Source organism: Pagrus major, chromosome 13 (assembly GCF_040436345.1).
Source record: "Pagrus major chromosome 13, Pma_NU_1.0".
Classification (NCBI taxonomy): Eukaryota; Metazoa; Chordata; class Actinopteri; order Spariformes; family Sparidae; genus Pagrus; species Pagrus major.
In genome coordinates this window covers 3,814,601-3,830,020 of record NC_133227.1, presented here as the reverse complement: position 1 = coordinate 3,830,020, position 15,420 = coordinate 3,814,601, and the positions used below count along the sequence as shown (strand labels likewise).

At 38.0% G+C, this 15,420-nt stretch overlaps 1 long non-coding RNA gene across 1 annotated transcript; it reads right to left on the bottom strand.

The window, feature by feature from the left end:
- Positions 1-57: 57 nt before the first annotated feature.
- On the bottom strand, positions 58-2,225 carry LOC141007616 (uncharacterized). Its single transcript, XR_012180022.1, has 3 exons — positions 2,068-2,225; positions 1,305-1,398; positions 58-133 (listed from the first exon to the last, which is right to left on the bottom strand). It is a non-coding gene; the product is annotated as an uncharacterized lncRNA (long non-coding RNA).
- Positions 2,226-15,420: the final 13,195 nt, after the last annotated feature.

The window sequence follows — 15,420 nt, the reverse complement described above, 5'->3', positions numbered from 1 at the left end:
CAGGGGAGCTGCAGGAGTCACAAACTCCTCCTAAACTGAGATCTTCTGAGTCAGAGGCGCTCAACTTCGGTTTGGCCAAAGGTGAATTCAGTGGAGGACTTTTGTATCCGACCAGCAAAGACATTTCGCCCCACTGAAATAAAAGCACGGCGTCAAATGTAGCATTTTTGAGATCCTCGGGCAAAAGAGAGATGGGAATTCTGCACTACACACAGAGCAGAGTCCTCATTTATGTAATAGTGTGTTTTCCACTTGCTTAATATCAAACTCTCAGTCTGTCTTTAATTATAAGTTGATTTATTTTTCTCACTTTAACTGTATTTCCCATTCCAGACCATGCAATCCAGACATTGCTGTTTGTTCTAAGCGTATCAATTGAGATTTCTGAAGTTAATCATTTCCACATTGCTCCAAAGACTGCATGCTGATAACATTTCAAAGTAACTGGTTAGATAATAAAGATAATTCAGATGTTTCACCTGGTGATGTCTGTTGATTATAAATAAAGTACCACTAGTATATAGTCTAACTTCAGTAATGTACAACTCATTTTTAGAAGAAAAAGCAAGTATTGCCACTTCACACTCGGTTTAGGAATAAGATTTGTACTTTAAAGTGGTCATTCCAAATTTATTTGCTAAACAAACCTACGTGCATCAAAAAGAGAAGAAGTTGATGTGACTTATTATAACTATATATATCACCTCACCATTACACAAAAGTGAAGGAGGATTCAGATCCTACAGGGTTCTGTCAGCACGGTGTGACTCCCCACCAAGTCCTTTAATTTGACTAAAGAGTACATTTTGAATGAATTGCTATAATGGAGATTCTCGTGGTGAGCATCACGCTGTGTGAATTAATGTTTGTGCCTGTGCAGCGTGCCGATCAGCAGCTCTTGGCAGCCGAAGATGTCAGTCTAAACCAAGCTTGAAACAAGTGAGCATTTGGGCCAGAACCACACGCAGGCATGTTGGCTGCTCGGTGGCAGTCGATACACAAGGGCAGGCCCAGGCACAGACGCTTGCTTCACTTTACTACAGCTTGCTGCTCGATAAATCGTGTCAAATTCTTCACTCGATTCATGATGTTTCTAAGCTACAAACAGAACTGATGCTGTCTGGATAATATTATCATCACAGGCAGTGGTGGAACAACTATTCAGAGCCTTTACTTATGTAAAAGTACTGATACTTCACTGTGAAAACAAGTATATGTCCTGCGTTCAAAGCCTTGCTCAAGTTAAAGTAGACCTATTATCAGCAGGATTTACTTAAAGGATACTTGAGTCATTATCTACTCACCCTCATGCCGATGAAAGTCAGGTGAAGTCTCGTAGTCCATAAAACATTTCTGGGGCTCCACAGCAAAACGGCGTTACACCATTCTCCTAAATGACTGAAGTAGATGGGGACTTGTTTTAAAATGTAAAAAAAAACAACAACCGAATGAAAAAGACATAAAATGGTTCCATACAGCTCATCCGACATCCTAGGAAGCCCCGAGATCCCAAGTTGATTTGACTAGATGTCATAACACCTTTTTTTAAGACCGAAATCTTCACTGTAGCAGCTAAGCTAAAAGCATTAGCGCACACCTCGACTGAAGTGGGTGCACGAGCTCGATTGAACCTCAAAGATGTAAATAACATCTCTTCATATCAATTGGGATCTCTGGGCTTCCGGAGACTTGCATTGCGCCAGAGGAGCTGTTTTGACTTTACGTGAGAACCACGTATTTTCATGAGCTCAGAAAAAACTGCCTGTTTCCAGCTAATCCAAGAGGTTTTTTAAATAGTTTATTTAGCAGAAGAGGTGGGGGAATTTTTACCCCATAAAAGAACACCAATCCTTCAGTTTATCACAAACATTTACATTCAATGGGCAGGGAGGGGATGAAAAGTTCTGACCTGAAAAGTAAGTAGTGACAAATACTAGTGGAGTGAAAATATTGTTTGCCTCTGAAATGCAGCAGAGTAGAAGCAGGGAGCTACATAAACTGGAAATACTCAAATAAAGTACAAGTACCTCAGATTTGCACAGAATTTGAGTAAACGTGCTTACTTACATTCCACCATCATGCAGATCACGTCAGATCACTCCTCAACCTCTCCTGCATCAAATGATCCAAACTGAAGCCTACTGCCGGTGGACAAAATAATGGAGATACTTTACAATGGATGAAGTCAAGTTATCCAGCCACCTCTTACTTCCCTCTGACCCATGCATCTCTGAGGAACTGCGCAGACCTGCTGTCCTCCACCTGTCCGCTAGATGCCACCTGCTCACCTGTTCCCATTCCCAAATCATCCTTAGCCGCTGACGCACCTGCCTCACATCATCTCATCAGTCCTTCTGTGTATACAACCAGCTTACCAGGCCGTTCCCTTTGCTAGTTTTTCATGTTGTACATTTGTGTTACAACTGTACCTGTTCTTGATATCTGACACCTGTGTTTCTGACCTGCCTGTCTGCCCCTCTGGATATGTTTGCTTGTTTATACTGCCGTCTTGTGCCTGACTGTAATCCTGTCAATTTGAACATTGGTTTAGTAAATCGTAAATCGTAAATCCTTCACACACACATCTGAGACAAGGGCAGACAACTGCAACTGCCATTAAAGAAACTGCATGTAAACAGACGAGACACAAGAAATTTAAGAAAGCATTTTCATCAACAAACAACAACAAACAAAAGAAGGTGCTGTTGGATTTGCAGGAGACAGTTTAAAAATAATGGTAAAAATCAGAGAGGTAGAGGCTGAAATATCCTGACTTTTGTCATAGTGATGTCATCAGGATTTTCCCTGTTTTTTGCTCTTGAAGACTACAGATTTATACCAGAATGGCTGCGGGACAATCTGACTTTGTAAGATGTGGGCCTTGAGCAGGCTTTTGATGCTTTTGAATTGCATTATGGGAAAACTATGATTCACGTTTTGGTCTTCAACCCATTTTAGGGACTACAAGTCAGGATATTTCTTCAATTTCTTCATTATTTTTAAACTCTCTCACAACTTTAACTGGCATTCATTTTTATGCTTGGTTTGATAACTGCTTATTGATTTGTGATCACAGACATGTAAACATCTCAAATATTTGGACAATGCTGCTGATGTTGTGGATTTACAAACATGGTGACACAGTAAAAGCCCACAGAAGTGCTGAACTACCCTCACCTGAGCTTCCTCTGTCATCCACCAGTTAAAGTCTAAGATGACCCAAAGTTACGTAAGCATTTTCACTACAAACTTCCCCTAACATCATGTCATGTGTGTACTTACACTTACCAAAACACCACTTTAAACACAGAGCACTTAATAAGTGTAACAGTATCACCGGCACCTGACACTGTTGTTTTGTCACCCTCTAACTGTCTTGGCACACACTACATTTGTAATCTGACAAATTTGGTGAGCAATCTGTTTGTAAGGTGAGGTGCCAAGTTTTAAATTATAACATTAACCAAATGTTCATTTGCACCAAATGTAGATTTGTGTGTGTTGCCACAGTGTATCACTGTTTAATATCAAATTGGCTAATCAAATCATCAAAAATAAAGCCCATCACTAGGAGCCAAACTGATATGACAAAAGTTATAATTGATCTGAAATAAACCTTTCTTTTCTCACCAACTTAATGTAAATACTTTTTAAAATAAAAAAAATTAGGAACTAACTCCTAAAATCTAGAACATTTTAAAGGAAATTTAAATTTCAGTTCAGTTATCTAAAACTTAAATTACATTTTTAAGTTGAAACAGCCCACAGTTATTTACAATGAATGTTTATTCCTCCAGTATATTCAGCTGGATTCCTTGTGAATTATGTTCATATGAAACTCTTTCACATTAGTTTTGGAAAAAGTGTTCCTCCACCTGGATTCTGTATTTAACGTACGTATAAAACAGAATGATTATACCGCATTGTACAGATTTATAGCCCTGAAAATACTCTGTCATAGTCTAACTAACTGTGACACATCTGTAATCAACAACTTCAATCGCTTAGTGTTTAAAGCTGACAACCATCCCAGTCCACATGATCTCCTCGTGAAGACCTTGTAATTGAGAATACAACGTCTGAATATTAATATCAAGTCTGGGACATGTAGACTGTATCGCATCTACCACAATTGGAATATGATCAGTGGGGACTGAGCAACTACAGTGTTCTGCTTCAGTTTGAAATTGTGCTGTGACCACAATTGTTTTCTGCTTTTTTTAATTCACTAGTAGATAAACTTCATACCGCAAAAGCATTGATTTAAATACAGGGTAGATGGCATGGAATGCTAATTAGTTTGTGGTTAAATCTAATCTAACCTTGATTGTTAAGAAATTAAAGCTAGAAACAAACTGGAACAAGCTGTAAGATTGTAGAAACCAGCAAGAGCAAGCTAGAGTCTAAAAGTATCCAACCAATTAAAACAAACACGGCAACCAACGCGTAACACCTGACTGGCTGACGGACTTCCCCGTAGCTTTAGCTGGCTAGCATGGAGATGTGTTCAACAAGCTCTTTTAGCTTTTTGTAGTCTAAAACAGAGGTTCCAAAACTGTAACATGAACCACTATATACCACTATACCAAACCAAATTTCCCAAGTATCACCAACTGCAAATACCAACAAAAACAATGAAAGAGCCACCTTGCATATAACAACATTGATAACAATAATAGTAATATGGGAGCGTCTTCTTACTTTCTTGCTAGAAGTGGCGCCACTGGCGGTGGCTTGACTGCTGACTCCGACTCCTCTGTGGCATTAAGTTCATCCGAGTTGTCAGGGCCAGTGTTGTCAACTTGCCTCTTGCTTTCTCAACTGTTTTTTTTTTTTGCCTTTCTAGCTTTTTCAATATTCCACTTATGCTGCTTTTTAATCAGAAGCTGAGTAGCCTGAATCTCACTTTGTTCGTTAGCTTACTAGCTCATGTCATTGTATTTTTTTAATTTACTCCAAATAAATATTTTAACAAATAACAGCTGTTTTTTTAATGTGATGTGTCAACATGTGTATTTATAACTTTGTATCATAAAGTATCATAAACTTGTGTTTGTCACAGAGCTTATTTTCGGCGATGATCCAAAATCCAATTAAAAAATCTCATAGGCTTTTGTGGAGGGGACCAGGTCGATGCTAATTTCTGGGTTAGCCTCCAAAAATACATTATCGCTACACCACTCTATACAGTAAATGCATAAATAAATAACTCTGTTGAATACCACAGTCTATAAACACAAGCAAAAAAATCTGTGACAAATGTACCTCAGTCCAATAAGGCTACCCAGCACTCTGGTTACTGGTCTTTGCTGTAGTTGTGTGCTTTGTGTTAGCCACTGAACGAGTCTTTTGCTTCTGTGTGGGCTGTGTCCTTGCTGTGAATCTGGTTTGACACTGATCATGATAGTGGATCTGAGGGTTGTTTTTCTCATAAGGTTGAGCACTGATCTTAACTTTTCTTAGAGGGTGGCCTTCACAGAGTTTTTAATATCTCTCTTATCTGACCATCTTATGCATTGCCAGCTGGGAGAAAGATGATTCGGTGTGGGAGGCAGCCTTCTGTCATTCTGACGGTTGCTCTTGATGAACTACAAGAGCAGGGCCTTAGTGCCGGTGCTGTTTGTCTCTTAAAATATGCTGGCATTTGTCCAGCGGCTCTCCTTAAAAATGTCCAGGCTGCCCATCACTTGTAGCTGTCCTTCAAATGGCACACAACATCATGACTCCATCTCAGTGGGGTATGGCATGGAAGAGCCTCATACAAAATTTGGAAAATCTGCACTTGTTTTGGTGTTTTCTTGTCAAACTGTTTTTGTATTGTTGGTCATGTATGCCCTGAGACTGCTCTGAAAATCTTAATGGGAGCCACAATTCAACAGGCAATAGACAAGTGTTTTGCTTTCACACATATGTAGTCAATGATGATTGCACAATGTAATGGCAAGAGAATAATAAGACCATCTGAGTTTAGACTGGTGCCCTAAAACCATGCTTTACAGTTTTTGCAGAATGCTTACACACATGTAGCAGACTTTGGCTCACTGTGTCAGAACTTAACACACAGGCTGAGTAAGACACAGCACATGAAGATAAACTCCTAACTTATACGGCAAAATTAAACTCCTGAAACAAAACCTAACAATCCCATTTCAAAACTGTTTTTAGCATCAAAACGTTAAACACATGCACCTTTGAATTACTTTTTCCTAGCAGCAACAACACACAGATGTGCTTTATGCAAAACACAGCTGTATTCAGTACTTTGGATGGTTTTTGACTTTAAAAGACTCATACAGATTTTTTTTGTGAAAGATTGATCCACTACAGTTGATCTAGACACATGAAAACAAAATGGAAACGCTTCAGATTTTTTTTTTTTTTCAGCTTTTTGCAAAAGTAAAAAAAAAAAAAAAAAGGGGGGGGGGGGTTTACTTTCACATAGTCATGACGGAGGTCTTTTACTCTTGCCTTCCACCCTGTGCAGGTCGTCTGGCAGTTCTGTAGAAAATGAAACATCATACATTTTGTACTTTAGACCCATAGACCTACAGTAATACAGCAATGTATTGTACTGTGTGTTTGAACAATGTGCAATACTGTAATTTCTTTGGTACAGTTTAGTGTGGAAACTTCAAAACATGCCTGTTTTCCAGTCTGAAAGTTCTAATAATTGAGGCAACTGAGTAGCGACTTAGGTTTGGCTGGACTCTCTGCCCAGCCTCCCTCATTGTAAGGCCATGATTTATTACATGGTCCACCAAAGTGGCCCTCATCAGATATTTGTCTCCTTCTGTTGCCTGCTCCCCTTCTTTGTCCTCTTCCTCGTCCTGCTACTATTCTTACTCTCCCTCTTCCTCTTTCTGCCTCCATGTTTCCAAAGTTGGCACAAAGGAGCTGAGCTCACATCAGGTGTATTTGTAGTGCTATGACTTAGACTGATTGGTCTACAATTAGATTTGAAATGTTTTCATGTGTGAGTCTGTGTGCTTTTCCAATTTTAGTTGTGTTTTGTATTTTAAATAGATGTGTTTTCCCAATGATTGCATGAGATTTCCTTTTTGAACAATGTGTCTTATGTAACACAGTGCAAAGCATATATTGTGTTTGCAGGGTTGGTGCTTTTGTTTAGGGCATGGTCACCAAAGTTAGAGGTTGTGATGCTTTGGGCATAGCAACCACTTTTAGTGTTTAAGCATTAGGCAAAAACTGTAATGATGCTGTGCATGAAATCTCCTGCTGACCGGCGATCCATTCACAGTGTAAACTTAAATTCCCACCTGTTTAACACTCTAGTAAAAGTGTGGTGGAGCCCTAACTGTGAACCTCATGTTGTTTGTTTGTAACCTTGAATTTTCACTTTCACAGATTTCCCACTTTTCCAGCAGAGGAAGATTTAAGGTCTCAGCCTTGGCATTTTGACTCTTAAAAAACCTTGCTTTTTCTCCTCTGCTCTCCCACGCATTCCCGCCTTTATCTCTGCCCTCTTTCAGCTCATGGGTGAGAGTAATATTAGGCTTCATATACCACCCGCTTGAATCAGAATAAGTAGTAGTGACAGTAGGCTGTTGTTATGAATTCTTTCCACATATTTGTGCAGGGACAGTGTAATTTGCATGTTGTTTTTTTCACTGTGGAGCCTGCAAAGCCAAGGTAAACATAAATGGAACATTTTAATGTCAAAGTCAAACAAGCCAATTTCATTGAGCAGAGGAGAAAAATTCTATAAATTGTGTGATTGGAAGGGTTTCAAAATGCTAAAACAAAGCTACTACAGGACAAAATGAAAGTACTAAAAGCAGGTGTTAAATGTTGCAGGCTGCCTTCTTATCGGGGACATTTTCGTCTGGCAGACATTCATGGCCTTCGTACTGCTTGGAACAAAATTCAGTCCTTCAAGTGGACGGACAAAAAGGCTGTGATGAAACTCATAGCTAATTGTCTATAACGCATACGCTCAAGTCAAAGAAGCTTAGCTCCAAAACTCATGTAGAAAGTATGAAATTGTCTGCATCAAACAAACTGAATGGGTGAGAAGGGAAGTACTGTATGTCCAGGAAGCATTAAGGTTCGTCCAATATATGGCCATAATGGTTGGATGTCCATAGTGGAAACTGAAGGTCACATGATGTCTTTTGTCCACCCACACCCACTTAAAAATGCATCAAACTCATTCAAAAAGTATCACATGTGATATTATATTTATATCATGTCAAGAGTATATGATTTTAGAAGCCTATGTGCAGTTTTTTTGCCAATTTTGACAAATGAGTTTGTTCGATTCTCTGATAACTTGTGTAGCTTTGTGGTTTTATGCCACAGTAATCCTGTCAACAGTTCATCATTCCCATCTGCAGTAACTAGTAATTATCTTTAAGGTGACAAAAATGTATTTATTTAACAGATGAGTGATGATTGTCTTGGAGAGATTTATATGAAAAATATGGAATGGGTTGTACTACTCTACTCTGTCGCTGCATTTAATTCAATTAATCAGTTATTTTTTTAATTAGAAATGTTTAAATTTTACTGTTTCATGAGGACTGAGTCACTGGCTTGTAATTTGACTGACTGGAAATTGTGATTTGCTGTTGTGTTTTTCTATTTGCTGTTGTGTTTTGTGATTTGTTGTGTTTTCGATTTGCTGTTGTGTTTTGTGATTCGCTGTTGTGTTTTCCTGTTTGCAGTTGTGTTATGTGATTTGTGCTTCAGGGCCACTGTAAGAATCTCCTGGTTTAATCTCCATTCTCATTAAATAATTTGTATAGATATAAAGCTAAGATGTAATACGTTTGGGTATTCTATCATTCACATCAAATGTTGAATTGGTTAAGTTAGGGTTCATTTAAATATTAGATATATGCAATGTTATATTACTTACATGTCATTCAGTACAGGTAAGTAAGTTATGGGCTGGTATTAGTGTGTTGGAATGAGATTGTATGTTGTCTGTTGATGTGTGTGTGACTGAACCCCAGAAAAAGTAACCTCTGTTTTGATTAAGTTAATAGAGATCAATGAATGCCTTTTAATTGATCAAACCTGTCATCTGAATAATGTCTGTCTGAAGACACAATTTTTTAAAAGCAGAAACCTTATCAGGTCAGTCTGACACTGTATGGAGTGTACTCTGGTAAAACAACAGAAATACAATATATACGGTATGCTATATTGCTAGAACAAATGGTTGTAAAGTATTCTCTATGATATCTTAAGTCAGTCAAAACACAGAAAAGAATCAAAAAGTTTCTTTATTCTCATCTCTGTCTGCCATTTTCTAAATTTTATCATATCTAAATTTGTATTGTTGATACTTCAGTCTTTCTTCTTTCCTGACATTTGTTTTCCTTAATCCAGACGCTCCTGACCACATAAAGAACTCTTCATGGCAGACAATACAAGCTGCCTATCTACCAGCAACATTATACAGATTAAGTCAGAAGTGTCTTCTAGTCCAGGTGTTGGTGGTCTGTAATGTCTATGTATTGATTGTGTCTTCTGTGATCACTGTATGACACAAAACATTTTTTGGACGTGTCATGGAAAAGTTGAACAGGCTTCTATGCTTCAAGTTTAACTTATCAACATTTCTATTGTCTGGCATAATGCAAGGAAAACATGGATCCCTGTGACTTCATCCATAGGTTTTTGAAAGGTGCAGATTTAACCTAATTCATCATCTTTTAAATGTAGTTTTGCTTTTTAAACATTGATATGTTAACTGACCACGGACCACAATGACATGGAGGAACCTTTCTGCAGAACTGTAGTATGATCTGACTTTCCTTGTACCCAGCATCCAGTGGCTACCAAAGGAACTGCATCATAATGATACATCAGGTACCAATGGTAATATTTAATATGATATTCAAATGTATTTAATTATTGCATTCAAAAACTCTGACCTGAATGAAATTAGTTAAAAATTTTATTCATTTATTTATTTATTTACAACTCTTTCTGAAGAGACCTTGTCCTCTTGTGTGACATCTTTGTCCTCCGACAGCAACAGGTGTCCCACTGTTGGATATTTCTGTCACACTAGAGGATGTTTCAGCCTCTTTTGTCAGTCTCTATTCCTAGCTAACCTGTCATTAGCTGATAGCAAAACACATTTGCACAATTTTGCATATTTATGTAGTTTAACATTGTTTTTTAATGTCAAAATCATAATTTAGAGGTGTCACACCAAAGGAAAACAAGAGTAATTCTGAGACAAAATCTCACCATTTGCACATATCGTGAGCTTCACAGGGGGATGGAGGAACACACCCTGAATGGGATCCTTCAACTTAATATAGTTTGACCATCTACTGCATTTTAAACGATGACAGTATTAATTATATTCATTTTTATCTTGTGTGACTGTGAAAAACCACATGCAGCTAACCCCAAGCCACAAAGTAAATCATCAATGATTTCTACATTAGAAGCTCATAAAAAGTGACAACCATAATGGATCAACATTAAAAAAAGATCACCAGCAAAATAGACAAGGCCAAAGTTTCTTCAGCAGCTCAGAGTTGTGACAAAAGGCTGGAAAAGATGGGGCATTACACAGTCTATGCTTCGACCACCAAACATCACTTGTTTAAGCTTTAATCCTTTAATCACAGAAAATGTCCTCGCGTCAGTTTTGTTCCAAGTCTGACATCTACATTATTAGCTGTGTCTAATACCAGGAGCCACATGTGTTCACGCTGGATAAAAAGGCTTCAGCAGCCATCCAAAGTATGCAATCTGAATTGGAAAATCAGGTGATTTGCGTATTCCAAACACAGACACAGAAGAAGGTAAATCACTCACGCACACAACTGCTTCATTCATCTATCAAGCTGGTTATCTACAGACATCAGGAAGAATTTTGTTTGTTGATGATGTTCAGAAATGAAACAAAGATCTTTTAATCCTGAACTCATGCATTATGATACATTATATTAATAAACACATCCTCCTCACTGGAGTTTTGTTGTTTGCCTTGCAACACATCCAGACTGTATCAGCAAAATGGGACAGAAGCTTTAATTTCAGTTTGTGCACGTTGTCCTCCAGACGACAGGGCTTTTTTGTTTCTGCTGTAGCAAAAGCAGAGGTCGACTTTTAATTAAATCACATCTGCTTCACATTTGTTCACAGCCCATGAAAGCACCAGTAAGCAACACACTCTTAATTCAATCGTGGAGTGTTTGTGTAAATACAGCACCTGCTTATTGTGATGGCATAAGGACTAAGTTTTACAAACTGTATGAGAATATGAGCGGTTTTGTAAGGGACATTTTTGCCTTTTCTTTTAATCATTTGAAAATCATAAATCCAATATAATCCACAACTAAAGAAAACTGGATTTCTTAGATTCTTTGGTATTTTTTCCGCACTTTTAAAGAAGTAATTGTGCCTATTTTTAAGACTTAGTGAGAGACATGTGGAGAGGGATATGAGCTGATGAAGTCTTAACACCTTAACATATTAAAAAATTGTCTATCCTGCACCAAAGTCAAATATGACATTTATTTTGCCTGAAAGTGGAGTATGAGGAAGTCTGCTGTTTTCTAATGCAACATCCAGTTTCATATTTATAGTTCATGAACTCAACTTGAACTGCAGGTCAGTCACTATAAGCAGGCTTGTCTCAGGATAATGATCTTGATCTCTCAGCATAATAGTCCTGTTTAAATAAAATTCTTCATTCAGTGTTTAATTCTTCCACGCAGCTCGACACAGAAGTCTAATGAGGGCCTCTTCACAAATACGATGCATTCAAGACTGCTTTTGCTCATGAATAATAATCTAAATGGCATCGATCTCATCTTGCTAATGTTATTTAAAACACAAAGTATTTGGCTTTGCTTAAATTTTTACCCTACATGATATTTCTTGGTGCTTTTGCTCATGATCAGCTTGTTATTAAGCTCTGCAGAAGCCTGATAACATTCATTTGAATCAGGTGTGTTGGAGCAGGCAGGGGCAGGGTTGTAGAAACTCTGTATTCCAACTCTGGTACTGTGCTGCATGCAGACACATGACTTCAAGGTTTAATGATAATTTTGGCCTGGATCCTGGTTTTAAAGGTTGCATTACAGTACATACGTAATATTCTGAATTAACCAGACTTTTTTTTTTTACGTCTTCTAATAGGCTACTTGTCTTTGCCCACTTAAAGTTATACCCACATTGCTGATGATTAACAATCAATAATGTCACTGTGTTATTATTTTGTGTAAGTATCAATATTCATCCCTACAATACTGTCATACTATCGATATCGAGTTTTCAGATTTTCAGAATTTCCTGAAAGGAACCTGTGACTGCTGCATACTGTAGTTGCAACTTAGCTCCGTTAGCCTAGCGATGCTCGGAGCACAGCCAAAGAGTGTATGCATATACACCACTGTGACAGCAGAGTGGGACCACCAGCTGGAGGAGGTTTTCAAAAAGAGACCAAGCAAGTGTCAACAGGCTGGCTTTCTTTTGTCATTGGCGACAGCTTTGCTTAAAGGCTGCAGACAGACACTGAGCTGGACTTGCTGCTGTGTAATATTAGCTGGCTTGCTAAATTGTATGTCTTGTGTTGTTGCCCTTGCTTGATGTTTGGCTGTGTTAGCAAAGTTGTCAACTCGCTAGTTATTGATCACAAGTCAAGTCAGCCCATTTGGACAGAGGATTAGCCATTAGCATGTTATAGCCAGGTGTTATTGTCTCTGGTTCAGGCTACGTTAGTTTGGCATAACTATTCTGAGTTGTGTACAACACTTGTGCGAACTTTGACTGAGCATGCATGTTCACTTCATGATATATGTCTTTTTTTTAAAAAAAGAAGATTTTTGATAGTAGTTAGCATGTAACATTTCATTATTGTTACCGACACCTGGTATTTGTACTTACAACAGTTGTGTTGCACTCAGAAACGATGGGGGGCGCCAAATCATGCAAAATACAAATTTCTGCATAATGTTTTCTATTTGCTGTTGTGTTTTGTGATTTGCTGTTGTGTTTTCTATTTGCTGTTGGGCCAGGTATTTGGTCATAAACCAAAGTATTGAACAAATTGATTGATCACATTCCAGCATGCTTTGCAAAATGGTTAGCTGGACTATCAAGTGACCTTTAAGTAGGAAATGGGCTAAAACATGTATACCTGCTCTGCTCTTCTCAGTCATTAAGTTACACTGGCAGCAATGGGTCTGAGCCAATGGTGATTTATCGCGTCATCAAAAGTGACATTGCCTCCACAATTAAAACTCATTACATCTCTCAGTAAAGAACATTGAGTATAATGTGGAGCTTTTTAAAGAAAAGTATTTGAGATTTCTTTAACTTTCTTTCTGGAAGTGTTTTTTTTTTTTTTAAATGTTTACTATTTGAGCATGGTAAAGAGTTTGTTCTGACTCAGTGTGTTGCAAAATAGGAATTTAAATCTATGATGAAGCCTGAAAGGTTTGTTTTGACAGCGGCAGCCTAAATAAAATAAAAAATCTCTGAGAGGCAACTTTATCCCAAGTTCTCTCCATTTGACAGACACATAAACACCTTCACCTTTGCCAGACTTTGCTCACATTGAGTCATAACCTTAAACACAACCTCGGTAATCAAAATGCAAATGTCATCTGAACAAATTAATCGCTTCCTTGTTGGTCTCAACACTCCCCAGGACATGCTCAGCTGTATCTGGCATCTTTTGCATTTTATTCAAGATTCAGCTGAACCTCAATTATGGACCATTCTCAGTGCAGAGCTCTGCAGAACAGGAAAGAGATGAGGAAAAGTGCAGTCAAAAATCTTGAACGTGCTAATACTGTAGCACTTGTTTAACTTTTCCTCTTCTGTTGTCTTATATGCTACATTTCAGACATACCTAACCCACCAAAATCATCTTTTCAAACAAAAACCTCTTCCTCAATTAAGTATGATTGCATACATATGACTGAGCATGATAATAATGTTCAATCAGTCACTGAAAAAGTAATTATGTGGGATCAGTGATGTTTTTATCGAATTACTTTTTTAGGAGCAGGCAGGGACCGAGTAATCCTCCTCAAACCATTTTTCTACGTCAATTAACAATCTCTTCCAAAAGGATGCTTGGCTCCTCCAAGCGCAAGTCAGAGTGACATTGAGAGAGTGCAACACCGACAATGAACGAGGTCACTCTGCACCGCTGAGTAGGAAAGGCACTTCTTAGGTTGTTTGCTTTTTTGCAACATCAACTCGTACGGCAAATTATTTGTACTTCATTTAAGCATTGTTGAGATAAGACAGTAGGAATACAGTCAGCACCAAAGCCTGATTGCTTGACAGAGCTATATTGTCCAAAATATTAAAAACACAAGTCACACATGCACTGTCCAAGAGCCGTATATAGACCTAATCTGTAGCACACCAAATGTATTAATACATGGCTGAAAATAGTCCACAGCAAATGCACATTTCCACATTTGCTGACAACTACAGTGGCCAGACATTTAGGTAACTGGTAAACATCTTTGAACAAGACAAGGGCCGTCCACACCAAGAACGATCACTATAACAATAACTACAAAGATATGATGGACGATAACGTTCTGTAAACAGCTTAGGAAAAGGGATATTGATGACGTACTGCTGTATGTTGTACAGAGAATCAAAAAGAAAACTACAGAAGGATATTGTTTTCTAAATTCTTCAAAGATGACACTGTGAGGGGAGCTGAAGACAATTTTTATCAATACTTTTGGCTGAGTCAACATCAAAGGACATCAAAACAAACTTCGGTGACCCAACCTGCGCCAAAGACATGTACAGCAGTATGTCTCAGGTAAAATGACATTTTTTATTTGTAATTGTCAGCCTTGTATATGTTATCCAAGCATATAAATATCCAAGACTGAGTTATTAGAGTAGACCATCTAAAAGATGTCACTTAAAGGGGCACTATGTAGTTTTGGAGAAGAAATTCAAACTCAGAATTTTATTATTTGCAATCTTGATGAGGTAATAATACAAACTCAGAAATATTAATGTTTTCCATAACTAAATAAACAAGCTGTTAGGTCCGAATAACACTGTATTATTATAACCACTCCTGCAACATTATTTTGAAAACTGGTCATTTAAATTTTTAATATGTCCCCACAATCCAGCTAAGTGTTGACCTTGTAAATACAGACGGACTCTGATTGGCTGTGAGTGATATTATAACTGTGGTGTGGACTCCGCCATCCACTGCAGTTAGAAAGCCTTTTAAAACAATCTATTCATAGTTATTGTACTAGTTATCGGCCCTTAAGCGTCTACAGCCATGCTAGCAGCTTTTTGTAGCAGGCTGTAGTTGAGCTAAATGCTAACGTCAGTGGGGTAACATACTCACAATGACAAAATCAACATGCTGGAGTTTGAGTGGTTATGATGTACATCATGTTCTCTATCTTAGCTTAACATGTTAGCATG